The sequence below is a fragment of the Pezoporus flaviventris genome, unplaced genomic scaffold, assembly GCF_033815535.1.
Source record: "Pezoporus flaviventris isolate CSIRO_AGI_PZ_B2104156 unplaced genomic scaffold, CSIRO_AGI_Pfla_v1 ptg000002l, whole genome shotgun sequence".
Lineage (NCBI taxonomy): Eukaryota > Metazoa > Chordata > Aves > Psittaciformes > Psittacidae > Pezoporus > Pezoporus flaviventris.
The window spans coordinates 26392915-26407442 of NW_026892550.1; positions in this window are offsets into that span (position 1 = coordinate 26392915).

A 14528-nucleotide genomic window follows, 5' to 3' on the forward strand; every position below is an offset into this window, starting at 1 on the left:
ACATTATCATAAGTGGGAAGTTATCAGCACTGAAAGGTATTGCCCTAATCTATGCGGATTCAAATGCACAAATCAGTGTCCTTGGCCTAAGGAAGGATTTACTTTCTTATGCATTTTAATTATTACCCTCTTGTTAAATATTTAATAGACTATGAAATAAAATAATTTATAGTCTTTGTTAATTTGAAAGTGAGATATCTGTAAACATTCTGTGCCTGTGGAGTGGTGCTGAGTGTTTTAAGAATAGTAAAAAAAGATGCATCTTGAATTAAACTTTGTTTTCAGTTAAAAGAGTTCTGATTAGCCTAGAAACTGCATTTTTGTGTTTTAATACTGCAGACTGGAAAATATGTTAAAAGAGATTTTGAAGTTGATGAGAAGCTTTCCAGGTAGAAAAATTCTGTTCTTCTGTATATGAGGGCAAAACCCCCACCATTTAATCCTTCTCTCTATGTTTGGACATGTATTGTTCCATAATATTTCACGTGAAACCTGAATTTTGTTTTCAGCAGATTCCTGTTAATGTGCAAAAGCAGTAGCCACTAAAATTGCAAACCTATCTGCACTGTTAGTTACACTGTCTGAATCCTAGTAGGCTGCAGTCTTCCAGTACTTCCAACCCAGAATGAACTGCATGTCATTTTCATTTCAGACTGTGCCTTTTTACTGACAGCATCAGTGTAGTTTTGCATTTTTGATATATGGATAAGGTAAACTGATTTGGGCATAACTGTAATACTCCCAGTCATATACTAGAAGAAACTATATAACTTTTAACAGAAGTGTATATTTGCACTAAACCCAAACTCAAGCTTATACAAAAACAATTTTTCTACCGAAATCTGTGCAGTCTTTGACAGAGCAAATTTCCCAAGCTTAAATCTCAGTTTAAAGGAGATACATAGCTTATGATGGTCACCTTTACATAAGGAACTTGCTGAAATGCAAATGAACATTCTTGTAAACAGGAGAAAAGAAATACATCTTTCTCTATTGTATCTGTTTTTGTTTGGTTTAATTGCTTGGTGAAATTAATGTTACACTATTGCAGGAACAAAGCACATCCTCATTAAACGAATAGCTTGGAGGATGTTTTGGATGCTGTAATTAGCTTCTTTGAAATATTTATGTTCTTCCTAATGTTGCCTGAATAAACGTTAATTATGGTTAGTGGAAAGGAAATCAAACAGCTGAGTATGTGAAAGCATCATCTTCTCAATCTTCAGTGCAGGCAAAATCAGGAGGTACATCACTGGATCCACTCACTGGCTGTGTACACGCACATACAGCCTGTGAAGAGCTCAAAGCATACCATTTTTTCTATGGCTTTAATTTAGTAAGAATTATGAGAAATCATTCCACTTGCATCTGAACTTAAGCACTGTCGTGGTTTAAACCCAGTCAGGCAACTCGTTCACTCACTCCTCCCCTTCTTTCCCTCCCCCTACTCCCAGAGGGACAGAGAGGAGAATCAAAAAGAATGCAACTCCCCTGGGTTGAGATAAGAACAGTTTAGTAACTAAGGTATAACACAAATCACTACTGCTACCACCAATAATAACAATGATAAAGGAAATAACAAGGGAAGAGAATACATCACCTCATCACCAGCTGACTGATAATTCGCCCCCCCCCCCCCCCAGACCAACCAAGCACCGACCCATACCTCCTCCAACCCTGCAGTCTCCCAGCCCTTCCGGCTAACTCCCAGTTACATCCTGGGCATGACGTGCTGTGGTATGGAATACCTCTTCGGCTAGCTTGGGTCAGGTGTCCTGTCTCTGCTTCCTCCCAGCTTCCCCTCCTCCCTGGCAGAGCATGAGGCTCACAAGGTCCTTGGCCAAACCAAAACATCATTGTTATCAGCTCTGTTCCCAAGCCGAAAGTCAAAACACTGCACTGCACCAGCTACCAAGAAGGAGAAAAATGACTGCTACTGCTGAACCCAGGACAAGCACTAAGAGAGCTTTTATCTGTACTGGACTTTCTTCCCCAGTACATTCCAGACTTACTGGAATGTGCTTGCAATGGATCAGTGAGAGCAAGAATGCTGATGTCTCTCACAACTTCAGTTGGGTCCATGAATATCTTCCCTCCCTCTGTGCTATGAACAAGTTGTGTGCATGGATTTCCTTCTTACTTGTTTAAGCTCTAGAGAATTAAATTGTGTGGAGGGAAGTCTCAATAATTAATTAATGCCTGCTCAGATACTGCACTTCTTCAAGGTATTCTCTCCATCACTGACTAATAATGTACAGGAGGTTGTATCAGAACAGAAAAAAGACCCATGAGTAAAAGTCACTGGAGACTCAATTCAAGATCAGCATCTCTGAATGGGCTTTTATTACAGTGGTGACTTAACACAGAAAGATATCTCCCTACAGATAGCAAGCAAACAGAAAACAAAACCCAACGTCCCATAAAGCAATGATAGACCTTGTATTATCTCAGAATATTCTTTTTTTATATTATCCAAGATAGTGCCTCAGCTCTTCCTTTATGAATAAATAAAATATAAATGACCTTAGGGGACTCTAATGAACTAGTGAGGGGAACTTGTCTGAAATACTGGAAGTGAGCACAGAAACACCAGCCCCTGGACAGAGACTCTACTAGGGAATGGTGCTGGGACTGACTGCAGCAAATGTTCAGGGCTCTCTTCAGAAGTCCCAAAATGTTTTGTATAAACAACCCTTGTGTAAAAGAGAGATGGCTGAGCCCTTTAATGACTAAAGAAATTTGCTCAACAGACACCAGTGACCAAATTCAGCAAAAACCTCACAATCATTCCAAAATGGTGGACTGAATTTGGTTTACTCTGTATAGTGAGACTGAAGTCTCCTGGTCACAGACAGACAGCATGGGCACAAACTTTAATTCCTCATTCTTTTAGTTTGCAACAAACCTTTAGAGGTAGAATAGGAGATCTCTGAGTTTCATATCTTCACTGTTCGTAGTCTCAGCAGAAAGATCCATGTTCTTACACGAAAAGTAGTGCATGTGGAGAAAAATACTGCAATAGGTGGTATACTAGCTACCAGCCCATAGAAATGAGCTACCAGAATCACATGGACAACAGCTCACTTCTCAGTGAAGTTTAAAAAAGTGAAATAGGATGTTACGAATCACTAGGAGAGAAATACCATTACTACTCTTAGAAATATAAAGATGTGGGGAAAAAAATAAACCCTCAAGATAAAACCCACTACTCAGCCTTTGCACAAGCCCCTCTTGCTTCCACACTGGATTACCGCAGTTACAATCCCATTGGTCCTTCCAGACGAAATTCAGAGAAGTGTAGTGAGTTCAGTGCAAGGTAAGTCTGACAAGACAGGGACTCTTCAGCATGGAAAGCTGAAACTTGGGGAGGGATAAAATGCAGGTCTTTAAATATACATGTAGATATGAACAATGTGGAAAAAGTTGAGGAGTGACTTTTAACTAGTTCTTCTAATAAGAGCTGAAAGCCATGACTCCATATCTCATTTGTTGCTTCCTGAGATGTTTCTGAATCAGTCCCATGGACATGAAATGCTCAGAGTTCCATTAGACATCCTTTGCTTAGTCCATGATATTTAATCTCTGCCTTTGGAATAAGCAGGTTTCATAAGAAGTATACCCCACAGAAATGTGTAATTTTTATAGACTTGCATTTGGTTTAGAAGTGGAACTCGTCACAGATAGCAAGTCTTTCCTACCACATACACGGACTTGGTATTTAAGGCATTTGACTTCAAAACTCTTTTAATTTATGGCAAGATTCTTGGGTCGAGTATCATTCTTTCATTATATACATGTCTCTCGAGTACAGCATAGTAGCAACCCCATCCTTAGTTATTGTTTCCTTTGCTATACTACACTATTCAATTTTAGTATTTTTTTAGGTTATATATTGCACATTGCACAGATTGGGAAATGTAACAAACTTTAAACTGATTCATTCTTCTTTCATTCTGGAGAACAAGCCACCAACCAACTTAAGACACCCCATGCTTTTTGACACTGAGAAAGTGTAGCCATATTTCTGGCTCTACTCAATAGCATTGAACCACTATGACTGTCTGAAGGGGCAGAGCTGCTAGATTATCCCCTTACGGAGGTTCTTACACTTTGGAAGGCAAAAGTGACACTTTCTCTGTATAATTAGGTGATACTTCAGCATCCGCATGAATCTACACGCAGATATATACGTAACTGCTTACCGTGTGTGAGTAGTGAGAATGACTCCACAGAGCAAACATCAAACAAAAGCTACATGAACCGCATGTTTAAAATCCTCTTGTTAAAAATCCACCTGCCTGTAGTATGTGGTGGATCTCACAGGTTCCTCCTGGGAAAACAGAAGGTCACTTTCCTTATGAAAAATGCTACTTAGCAGGAAGAAACATGTGAAAATGCTGAATAATACAGGCTATTACTACTACTATGAGTGACAGTTCTTCCCATAGCAGCAAATAAAACCAAACTGTCTGCAGTTTCAGTTTCCTTTTCCATCACATTAAATAAAATGCATGTTGTGCATACCTTTCTGTCAGAGAACATCCACATGCTTGCAGGAGTCACACTATAGAAAAGGAACAGTGTCAGTAACATACCATCCAGTCTGCATTTATGTCTTCTGGTTGCTGTTGCAGATGTGTTGCAGTGACACAATTTGCATCAGGGACCATACGGTCAGGCAAGTAAGAGTAATGCCATGCATCTGGTTCCAGCTTTCTCAGTCAGCTCTATTAGTTTGCTAGGCTGAGTCCAATTTAGTGAGATGCTGTCTGTCGCCAGCTTTCTTCTCTGGTGTGTAATCAGCTTGTGGAGATAACACCTGTCTGTGCTCCACCAATGGATGTTGCACATTCCCCGTGCTTAAGTCACCCTCCTTTCTATTTAAGTAAATGGAAGAAGCTACCACTGGTTAGTTCATTCAAAACTGACCCCAGGAAGGGCAGAAGCAGTAGGAGAGGCTGTTGGCAAGTCAATCAAGGCTGCAGGCAGCAGTCTTCCAGCTGGTAGAGGGCTGGATTTGAGGTTATATAGAGTACCATGCTATCAAGTCTAGATATCTGGCAAAGCAAAGGAATGAAACAGAATAATCAGATAAACATATCTTAATAGGTTAAAAATTAACAAAATGTCAGCCAGGAGAAAAGCATGCTTCTCTGGTTCGTTGGTTTGGTTTGGTTTTGGTTGTTTTTTTTGTTTTTTAAATACACTTAGAAACTTAGGACAAAAATGTTTTAGCTACCAGGAAGAGCATGACAGTGTCATATCCTTCAGAGAAAAATTAATCCAATCTACATGAATGAGATTTTACTTCCTAAATTCTTTGACTTCTGATTTTATATTGCTGTCTTCTCAGACTAAAGAACTCCTCAAATACACACATAATCTATGTAAAAAAACCCTAAACCAGTTATACTGGTGACATGAGATCTATTAGAAGTTATTATTTGTGTCTGCTGGTGAATATCAGAAATAAAGACTGCAGAAAGCAAGGGTGTCAGAAGGATGCCCATCAAACTACGAAGTTGAGAGCTCTGAGACAAAAAAACTAATTCAAGAAGTGCATGCTTAAAAATACAGATTTATTTATTTCACATGGGCTGCAAACTGACCGGAACTCATCAAAAGAAAAATCACCAGCCTAAAACACAGCAACTAAAAGGGAAGCAGGCTATAATATTATATAACAGGCTATAATCAATACTAGATTGAACTGTGTCTCTTCTTGAGAAGTCACAATGACATTCACAGCAAGGAGTATTTAACAAATACTACTAGGTAGCAGGTTAAAAGGGCTGTGTAGGGGTTAAAAAGGCTACAGCACACTTTTCTCTCCAGAAGACTACTTCACACACTGGCACAAAGGGGAGATGTAAAGGTTATTTTCAGACTTGCCCTGGGCTGAGCATGCTTTTGCAGGAGAACACAATGTGATCTTTCCCAGGTGGAAAGTAAATGCAAAGCACTGCTAAAGCAAATTGGAAACCCTATACAATTTTTCTTCAATAAGAAAATAGGGACAGAAAACAACCAACTTTTTGAATCAGGCCCAAATCTACTTTCAAATTACTGTGCTATGACTTTACATTCTGGAGATACCAGCATTAAAAGGACCTTCCCTTGAGATGGAAGTTCTCAGTGTTGCACTTCTGAGTAACAAATAGCCATAGAAAGAACTTAAAATTTTAGTCAGGAGAGTTCAAATTAACACATGTGATATGAAGTTTATTTATACTGCTAAGGAAACAAAAATCTCTTTACAACAATCTTTGACATTTAAAGTTAAAACAAAGCAAAGTTTGTCTGAGTTTGAATCACTGTGTAAATTAATGGGATGCTTGAAAACAGAGGTTCAACTAATAACAACACTTGGTGACATATAATCATGTTTCTTTTGTCCTTTCTGGACAATCTTGTAATAACACAAGAACATGGGCAGCCATCAGCCCCATCAGGAGTGCCCACGAGTCGATGCTTCTGAGCTTTGCTTTTGCTGGGCATGTTTTCATTGGTGGCAGACTTTTACTGACGGATCAGCTGAACCTCATTACTTCTAGGAGTCATGCTTCAGGAAGTGAACACCTTGAAATGTCGTGACCTTTCCATGACAAGAAGAAATGTCACCAAAGAAAAGGCAATAGGAGTGAAAGAAAGAGACTGGGGATCACAATTAATGAAAGTATGTTTATTGCACTATAATAGAGTAATATCCTTTTTAATAGAAATGCAATTTCCACTTAAATAGTTGAATTAGTCAGTGCCTGGTGAAAGATTATCTATTGTTCTGTTACTCTGGTTTGACACAGGTGAAGCAGCAAATAATGGAACTGCACTAAACTTAAACTGATAGATGATGAGGCCCAGTCAGTTGTTAACATACTCTGTTCTGGAAGCTTTTGTTTTAAACCTAGCACTTCAGCAGATGTCAGGATTGGAGAGCTAACATTTCACTAGACAGACATGACCTGACAGCTCTTGACATCAATCCCCTGTGATGAATGCTACGAATCTAGTGAATTTTGAAAATGTTTAAATGAGAAAAGATTTTCTGGTGCTCTTTTGGCATGAACCACACAGTTATGCTGAGGTGAGGCATAGTGGAGTTATCTGTATTTACACAAGCTGAAGTTTTGCTACAGACAAACAATGCCTGGTGGTTTAGGGCTGAGCTCTGTGTACAATAATCTAGAGGTTTTGTCTATGTTCATATAAAATATTCTATGCTGCATATAGAGTTTTTCTCCATTTTCCTCCCAGGTAGTCACAGGAATTCTTGAGCTGATGCCGGAAGGCAAAGGAGCCCCAGCACTGACTTTGCTTAGTAACCAGCACCAGCTCTGATGTCGCGGCTTCAATCTGCAGCAGGTGATTCAAAACTGACCAAAGTGCCAGGCAGAGAGCCAAGGGCAAGGACAGCTGCAGAGTGAACTGCCCTCTGTTATGAAACCAGCGTTTAGTGCAGAATGGTGTATCATTCAACAACCCAAACTTATGAAGATGAAATTGAAAGTATTATTCTTCACCAACAAAAATATCAGTGAAATCCCATAGAATCTGCATGGAAACATTCCCTAGTCTAATTGCCTGGGCAACTATCTGCCGTCATTAAATTCTTATTCATTTGTAAATCTAATTTTTTAATTGAAAAATTACAAACGCAATTAAGACTTAAATAATAGTAATGCCCTGTCTGAAGCAGCTCAAGAGATATTTACAGGGCTGTGTACCCACAGGTTGGTGTCCAGGTCCAAAGGAGGATGCACAGCAGAAAGTCAGCTGGTTGCCTGTCTCTTGTGTGCTCCTCCAGTGCACTACTGGAGTACAGGGCCATATGCCTCAAATATTCCCAAACTTCCAGCCTCTCACCTGTAATGTGGTGGCACTTTTTCTCCACCCTACAAAGCAGCAGCAGGCCCTTGTTGGAAGTTGCAGGTTTATATCTTCTCTCTTTCCAATGGAGATGTAATTTGTCAAACTCCACCTTTAGCAGTAGAAAATTGGGATCAGCCTACAAAGAGCAGCCAAGCATGGGGAAAGGCTTTGGGTAATGACGGTGGTGTGTGTTTGGGGGAAGACTAAGAGCAGCCCCCTATAAATGAATCATGGTTCTACATTTGGCTTTATTAAAATGCGTTACTTAAGTAGCATTGCTGTTTTAAGCCAAACACTCAAAGAAAGAGTAAGGACACATTGCCATGCCCTGCTTCCTCTTCTGCACTATGTTTTTTCTGAAACTTTGTGTGTATTTTCCAGTCCCACAGACAAACATGTTGGCACAGGATAGTTCTTTTACAGAAACAGATACTTAAAAGGGTTAATTACTCCTAGTCTCCCCCAAGAAGGAAGGTAAGCAGAGTACGTATTACCTACTTTTCTCATATATGGAACACAAAGATAGAAATTATTCATCAAAGGCCAACAGCCATGTCAGGTTTGAATTCCTTGGCTCTTGTTTCATAACACAAAAGCATGTACCCTTCCCCTAGCTGACAAAAAGAGAAGATACAAACCATGACATACACTCTACAGTATTTAGCTATAGCTAACAGGCAAACAAAAAAGCAGACAAGGGATGAAAAGCTCCTTCCTCCTATTGTTACAAGGCTCTGTACACAGACAGTCAGGAAGCTCCTACATGGGAAAGTGCAGTGGCCACTTCTTTTTGCTACTTCCAAGAGGGTTTGAAGGGCAGGCAGCACTTACTGGAAGCTCTGGGTTTCATCAAGTGATTAATATGCCCTGACTGCCTCTGCAAGGTGTCTTATCACAGTCATTTGCAATTTTCCCCTTCCGAAGGGCATGATTTCATAACTGTCAGTCTTAATCTTATGGTCTGTTTTGGGACTGAAGTGCTACTTTTTCTGTATTTCTTAAGTGTGATTCAGAAGTGGCAGTTGGGATATTATCTTCCACAAGAACTGACACACTCCAGACATTTTGAATTGATTCCTATCACATCGCACCTTTCCCAGTCAAAGTTCTGAAAATTGTAAATGCTTTCATACTTTAGACAGACTTACAATCTTTCCCAGCTAAAGGACACTTAGAGAGTCTCAATGCTCAAATCGGTTTAGTTCCATAAACTGTGCCTGACTCGAACTCCTATTCTTTTTTTCCATCTGTTAAAATATATGTATTGATAACTGTCGTAAAGCAGCAGCAATATGTATGTTATACCTGTTCAATGAGTACTTAAAACTAGCAATAATAGTTTATTAAACATTCAGTCTTTGAGAATAAAGGTTCCTTACTTAGATATTTTTATTATTATTATTATTCCCATGTTTTCCCCTAATTAAGTAGCATCTCCTTCTGCAGTCCTAATCATATAAGCCTTTTCTCTGGGTTTCCTTGATATATCCCCAACTACAGTCTTTTGTAGCTGCAGACCATTTCCCAAACATTGTAGGCAGTAGCTTTTAGAGATTTGTGCAGCCTCTTTATCTGCGTCAGTTTACAGGTGCTGATATGTCCTGAATTACAATACACCCTATTATGCCATCGCATGAAGATTTTCACTGTCTGAAGGCAAACTTTCTTTAGAAAAACAGTCATAAGAAAAAAGTGTACCCAGGAATCTGAAAAATTAGGTTAGGTTTTCTAACAAGTCTGTTACTTTCTCATCATCTCTAATTACTCAAGAGCATTTCTTGCTCTTGCAGTAGCAACATAAATACACATCGTCCTTCTTTTGCTACTGCAGACGTGTGGGCTGAACAGGTTATCTGTGCATCATCTCCATCCCACAAAAAAAGGAGAAAAAAAAAAGAAATAGTTTTAAAAATAATGCCCTTGAACTCAGCTGATCCTAGAAGTCAAGCATGAGTTGCTTCTCTGGGCACATCTCAGTCTTTGCAATGCCTCTTATAAGGGCTCCAACCTTTGGCACTATGGCAGTTCTTACAGGACTTTGCTTAACGCTCGTTGTGTGGTCAAGGAGATGGAGAGATGTTCTAGACCCAAGGAACTGGAATAGAATCATAGAGTCATAGATTCACAGAATGGTTTGGGTTGGAAAGGACCTTAAGATCATCCAGTTCCAACCCCTCTGCTATGGGCAGGGATGCCTCACACTAGACCCTGTCACCCAAGACTGTCCAACCTGGCCTTGAACTCTGCCAGGGACGGAGCATGTACCCCTGTGTTCAAGCCATTTAAAAAGCAAGGTCCACAGGCTTATGATGTGCACTGGGGCACTACATTCAGCTTTTAAGCTTCAGTTCTTTTTCCAGATATGTGATTAATACCTGTGGGGAGAAACAGTTGGAAACTGGGGTTATGTCAATATGTGCTGATATAGTGTTAAAGAAGTGTGATTTCTTTATTTCAGTGTAAAGAATCACTCCACACAAATATTACAAACAAAAAGCTGTTTTCTTTTCATGTTTTCAATATAGTCCTAAGGAAACAGTTCAGTAAGAATGAAGAAAAAGTAATGATGATGAGGTTTTTTATTGCTAATACCTTAAAAACAAGATTTTATCTATTTTTTTTTTTCCCAAAAAGCAAATGAATTAAGAAATGTGAATCACTTTTTTGGGAAGGAAGAAAATGAGGAAAAAAAAACTTTGTTTTTGCAAAATTTGTGAACTTAAATTAATTTTACTGGTTTGCCCGCTGCTCCCTCTAAAATCAGATGGATGCTGGAAAACCTCAGCAGTTTGCCCATCTTTACTATTGAAATAGCTGATAAATGTTTAAGACATTAAGAAAACTGTTTTTAGGCAACAATGTTTACAACATCTACACATGAGAATCTCTGACTTCAAAGAGGCTTCAGTATTACTGAAAAGAAAAAACATTATTGAAAAGAAAAAGATTATAATACAAAAACCCTTGAGCCATTGGTCTAAATTTATGCATGGGGTAAGTATGGATACCCCAGTATTTGTTTCTACACTTTTATACCAGATCCAAATGTAGTCTATTGTCAAAATAAAAGTTTTTATTTATTAAAACTGCCCTTAATTTTGCATTTTCATAGAAGATCCTTTCTAAGGACAACAACTGATGTGATGCCAGCAATAGGAGCCAATGCTCTGGACTGCAGAAGGTTAGATAAAACAAACTGGAACTGAGCAGCATAAATATTTGCAACCTGGTCTTTACACTGGCATTAGAAATTAGACACAGTGAGAAATGTAGCATTCTGCAACTAGAAGACAAAATTTATTGTTAAATATACATTTCAGCTCAAAATCATGTAAAATCAGCAACTGCTGGTGGCATAGGAAAACAGAGGTAGATGAAGTTGAAGGTGAGCCACTCTCCCTGTCTCTGCTAAGAAATCAAATGCTTTTTACTGGTCACCAGTACTAAACCAACATGCATCAGCTCTGACTATGCAGCAGGGTAGGTTACTGCACTGTTTTTCTGGTACCTTGGTACTGAAGTTACTTCATGTTAATCAGCATGCAAATAGGAGACACTGAAGAGCATCAACTTACACTGCTTATATTGTGCTGACAAAAGACACCTTAAAGGTGAAAACTCCTTGTTGCTAGGAGAGCTTGCCTTGTTCTCCAGCAAATCCTGCTTTCCCTCTCTTTTGTAAACAAATGTCACAAAGTGGTATGCTGTGAGCAAGAACTATCCTTACAAGAATTATCCATTTCCAAGGAAAGGAAAGGAAAGGAAAGGTACATGTGCTTTACCTTGCTTAGTTAGGAGAAGATTCACAAAGCAGGTATGGCAGCGCAAACACTGAAGTCACTGTCAAGACGGCTGTTTGTGGGATTTGGAAGTACCCAAATGGACCCAAAGAAAAGAAACAAACATTTTCAGGCTCCTTTGAATTCCTTTATTTCATAATATCAACAACGCATTTAAATTTTAGTGATAACGCATTTACATCTTTAAAAATTTAAGCTGATGGAGCTGGAGCTGCGGGACACTCACTATGATTCCCTAGACTGATGTTCTCCCCTTTTATAACACCTAACTAAACTGCTATATTTAACAATATAATGACCACGAGTATAAAATGGGTGAATTTAATTCCTCTTCATTTTGGCTAAGATGGCTTTTTTGTTATCCTGTGTCTGTGGCAGTAGCTGTTGTGTATCATTGACAAGAACAGCAGCTAAGTTTGTCTGCATGTCAGTCCAACAGCCAGTTTTCATACAGCTCTAAAGGCCAGGGCTCTTTCAGGTAGTTTTCTCAAATGGAGAACAACAGATGTCAGGTTGGCTTAAGAACTGTCATTTCCTACATTTTCTTTGTGATGATTTTTTTTTCCTGGCTAGTTAAGTACAATTTAGCTTCAACAACAATTAGACTGTTATAAACCATCTTTCTGCAAGCCGCTGCGCCACAAGCATCTCGCACTCAGGTTTCTAAGATTAGCAAGCACTGAAATTCTGCCTTCCCTAAATTGGCTGTTGCAAGTGACTGAGTTTACTAATAAATTACTTCCAGCAGTCTAACTGTGAAGCACTAACACTACAAGTGGTGCCTAACAGCTTGAGTGTTCCTCAGATCCTTTCAGAAAAAGCAGTCTTTTGAACCAGCTGTGGTGTAGCTCATCATCTAACGTGTGTCATTTGACCTCATACTCCTCTTTCCAAGTAAGAGAACAAATTAAATGCTCTCACCCATAACCCATGCGCAGTATTACACAGCTGTGTACAGCAACAAGCTATTTGATCCTAAGGGCTCTGGCATACCTGCAGGTGTGAATGCTCCTCAAGTGATTCTGGCAAGTTTCTCTTTCACATCTTTTCCCCTTTGCCCTGGAGATGTCAAGCAGTTAAAAAGGAATAGAAATTCAGCATTACTTCATTTACAAGAGGAACATAGGGAATTTTCCATCCCACAAATATAATCCCATGCTGGAAGTTGTAAATAAATTATGCCATGTTTAGACATTTTTAAATGATTATAGGAATCTTATAGATGATAAAACCAACTCCAGATTTACACAGAAAGTGTAATAAAGTCTCATACCCCTACAGGCCCGGGGAATATCTGATATACTATGTGAGAAGGTGTTCTGGAGGCAAGCTTTTGTTTACAAACATCCAGAGATGTTTTATAAGGCTTCATCAATTCTACACTTAATGCTTCCACAGTGGCAGTCTGCAATAGATATTAGTTTCCACTAGAATGTCTTTGGTGCAAGGTCACTGTCAGACTGAAAAATTAATCTTAAACCTACTGCCCTAAACTGCCCCTATAACTTACCAGACAGACTGAGCAAACATGTTTGTAGGAGGGAGAAGGGGTGCTAGCACCTGGGGGGCAGAGAGCAGAGGTCTTTCCTGGACAGAGCAATGGGAAACACTGGGCAGCTAATGTGCTGTTAGGGGCAAGAGCCCTGTTAACTGGGAGGTTGTCTTTAATGGTGCAATGCTAAAGATGTCTGTGGGGCTGATGTCTCTTAGAGAGCTTTTGGCTCAGGGCCGAAAGATCCTGAGCCAGGATCCCTGGACAAGTAACTGGATTTGGAGAATTTAGCAAAGCCTGTAGTACTGTTAGGATAGAAATCCTAGATATAAGGACCTGACCAGGGCTCCAGCTTGGAGGATAATCCCTGACTTTCCTAGGATTTTCCTCCTGAGAGTGCCCACACATGTGGCCATGTAGTTAACATGCCACATTTCTCTCTGGAAGAATGCTTTGTGTGTAAAATGAAGTGCCTTGAATGATAAAATACAAAGAGTCAGTTTCTGCTTATTTATGCGTGAACCTCGAGTCTAACGACAGCATGGAGAAGCCAGAGCAAATTGCCTGTCTTTAGTTCAGCCCGTGTTTGGTCTGGTGATTTATGTTTTCTTTTTGTTACAGCTAAAAGCAGAACATGGCCCTCAGCCTGCCAAATAACAAACGTCTTAAAGATGACAATGGACAAAACAGTTTGGTTCATGCCAGAGTATGAAAGTTGTCCTGAACTATTTGCCCTTGCAGCTTTTTCTTCCTGGTGTTATTGCACTCCTGTGCTCACACTGTCACTTCCAATAAACTTACCTCCAGCAAACAAGTAAAACATAAGAGATCCACACTCTGTGACACCAGCACTAAAGTGCTCAGGTTCAAAAAGCTTGCACCCACAGTCTGTGTTTCAGTACTTCCCAGCTGCCTGTCTGTTGTTTGGCGATCCCATAGGAAACCTGCTTTACTGCTGCCTTTCCATTTGCCCAGCCTGGGAGAGCTGCTTCTATGCTTTCCCTTACAGTGGGAGCATTTTGCTGGATGGCAGCACCACTGGGAGATGCCAGAAGAGCAGCCCACCATGCTCTACATGGCAGGAGTACAGAACCAGGGCCAGCTGCCCCAGCAGTACAAAGTCTTCCCATGGGGTTGTCTATCATTCCTCACCCTCATCACACCCCAGCTTCAATTAGCTCTGCTGGAGTGAGCTTTTCCTAATTACATGAATACTATTTACAGCACTGCATGCAAAATAATTGAAGTTCCCGTAATGCTTCTCCAGCTTTGCCCTGGAGCTCAGAAAACCTCATCATGGCAGCTCAATATAGCACACGTCCTGTGCCTGCCTGCTCAGTGTCCTTCTGGCCCCTAGTAAATTTGGT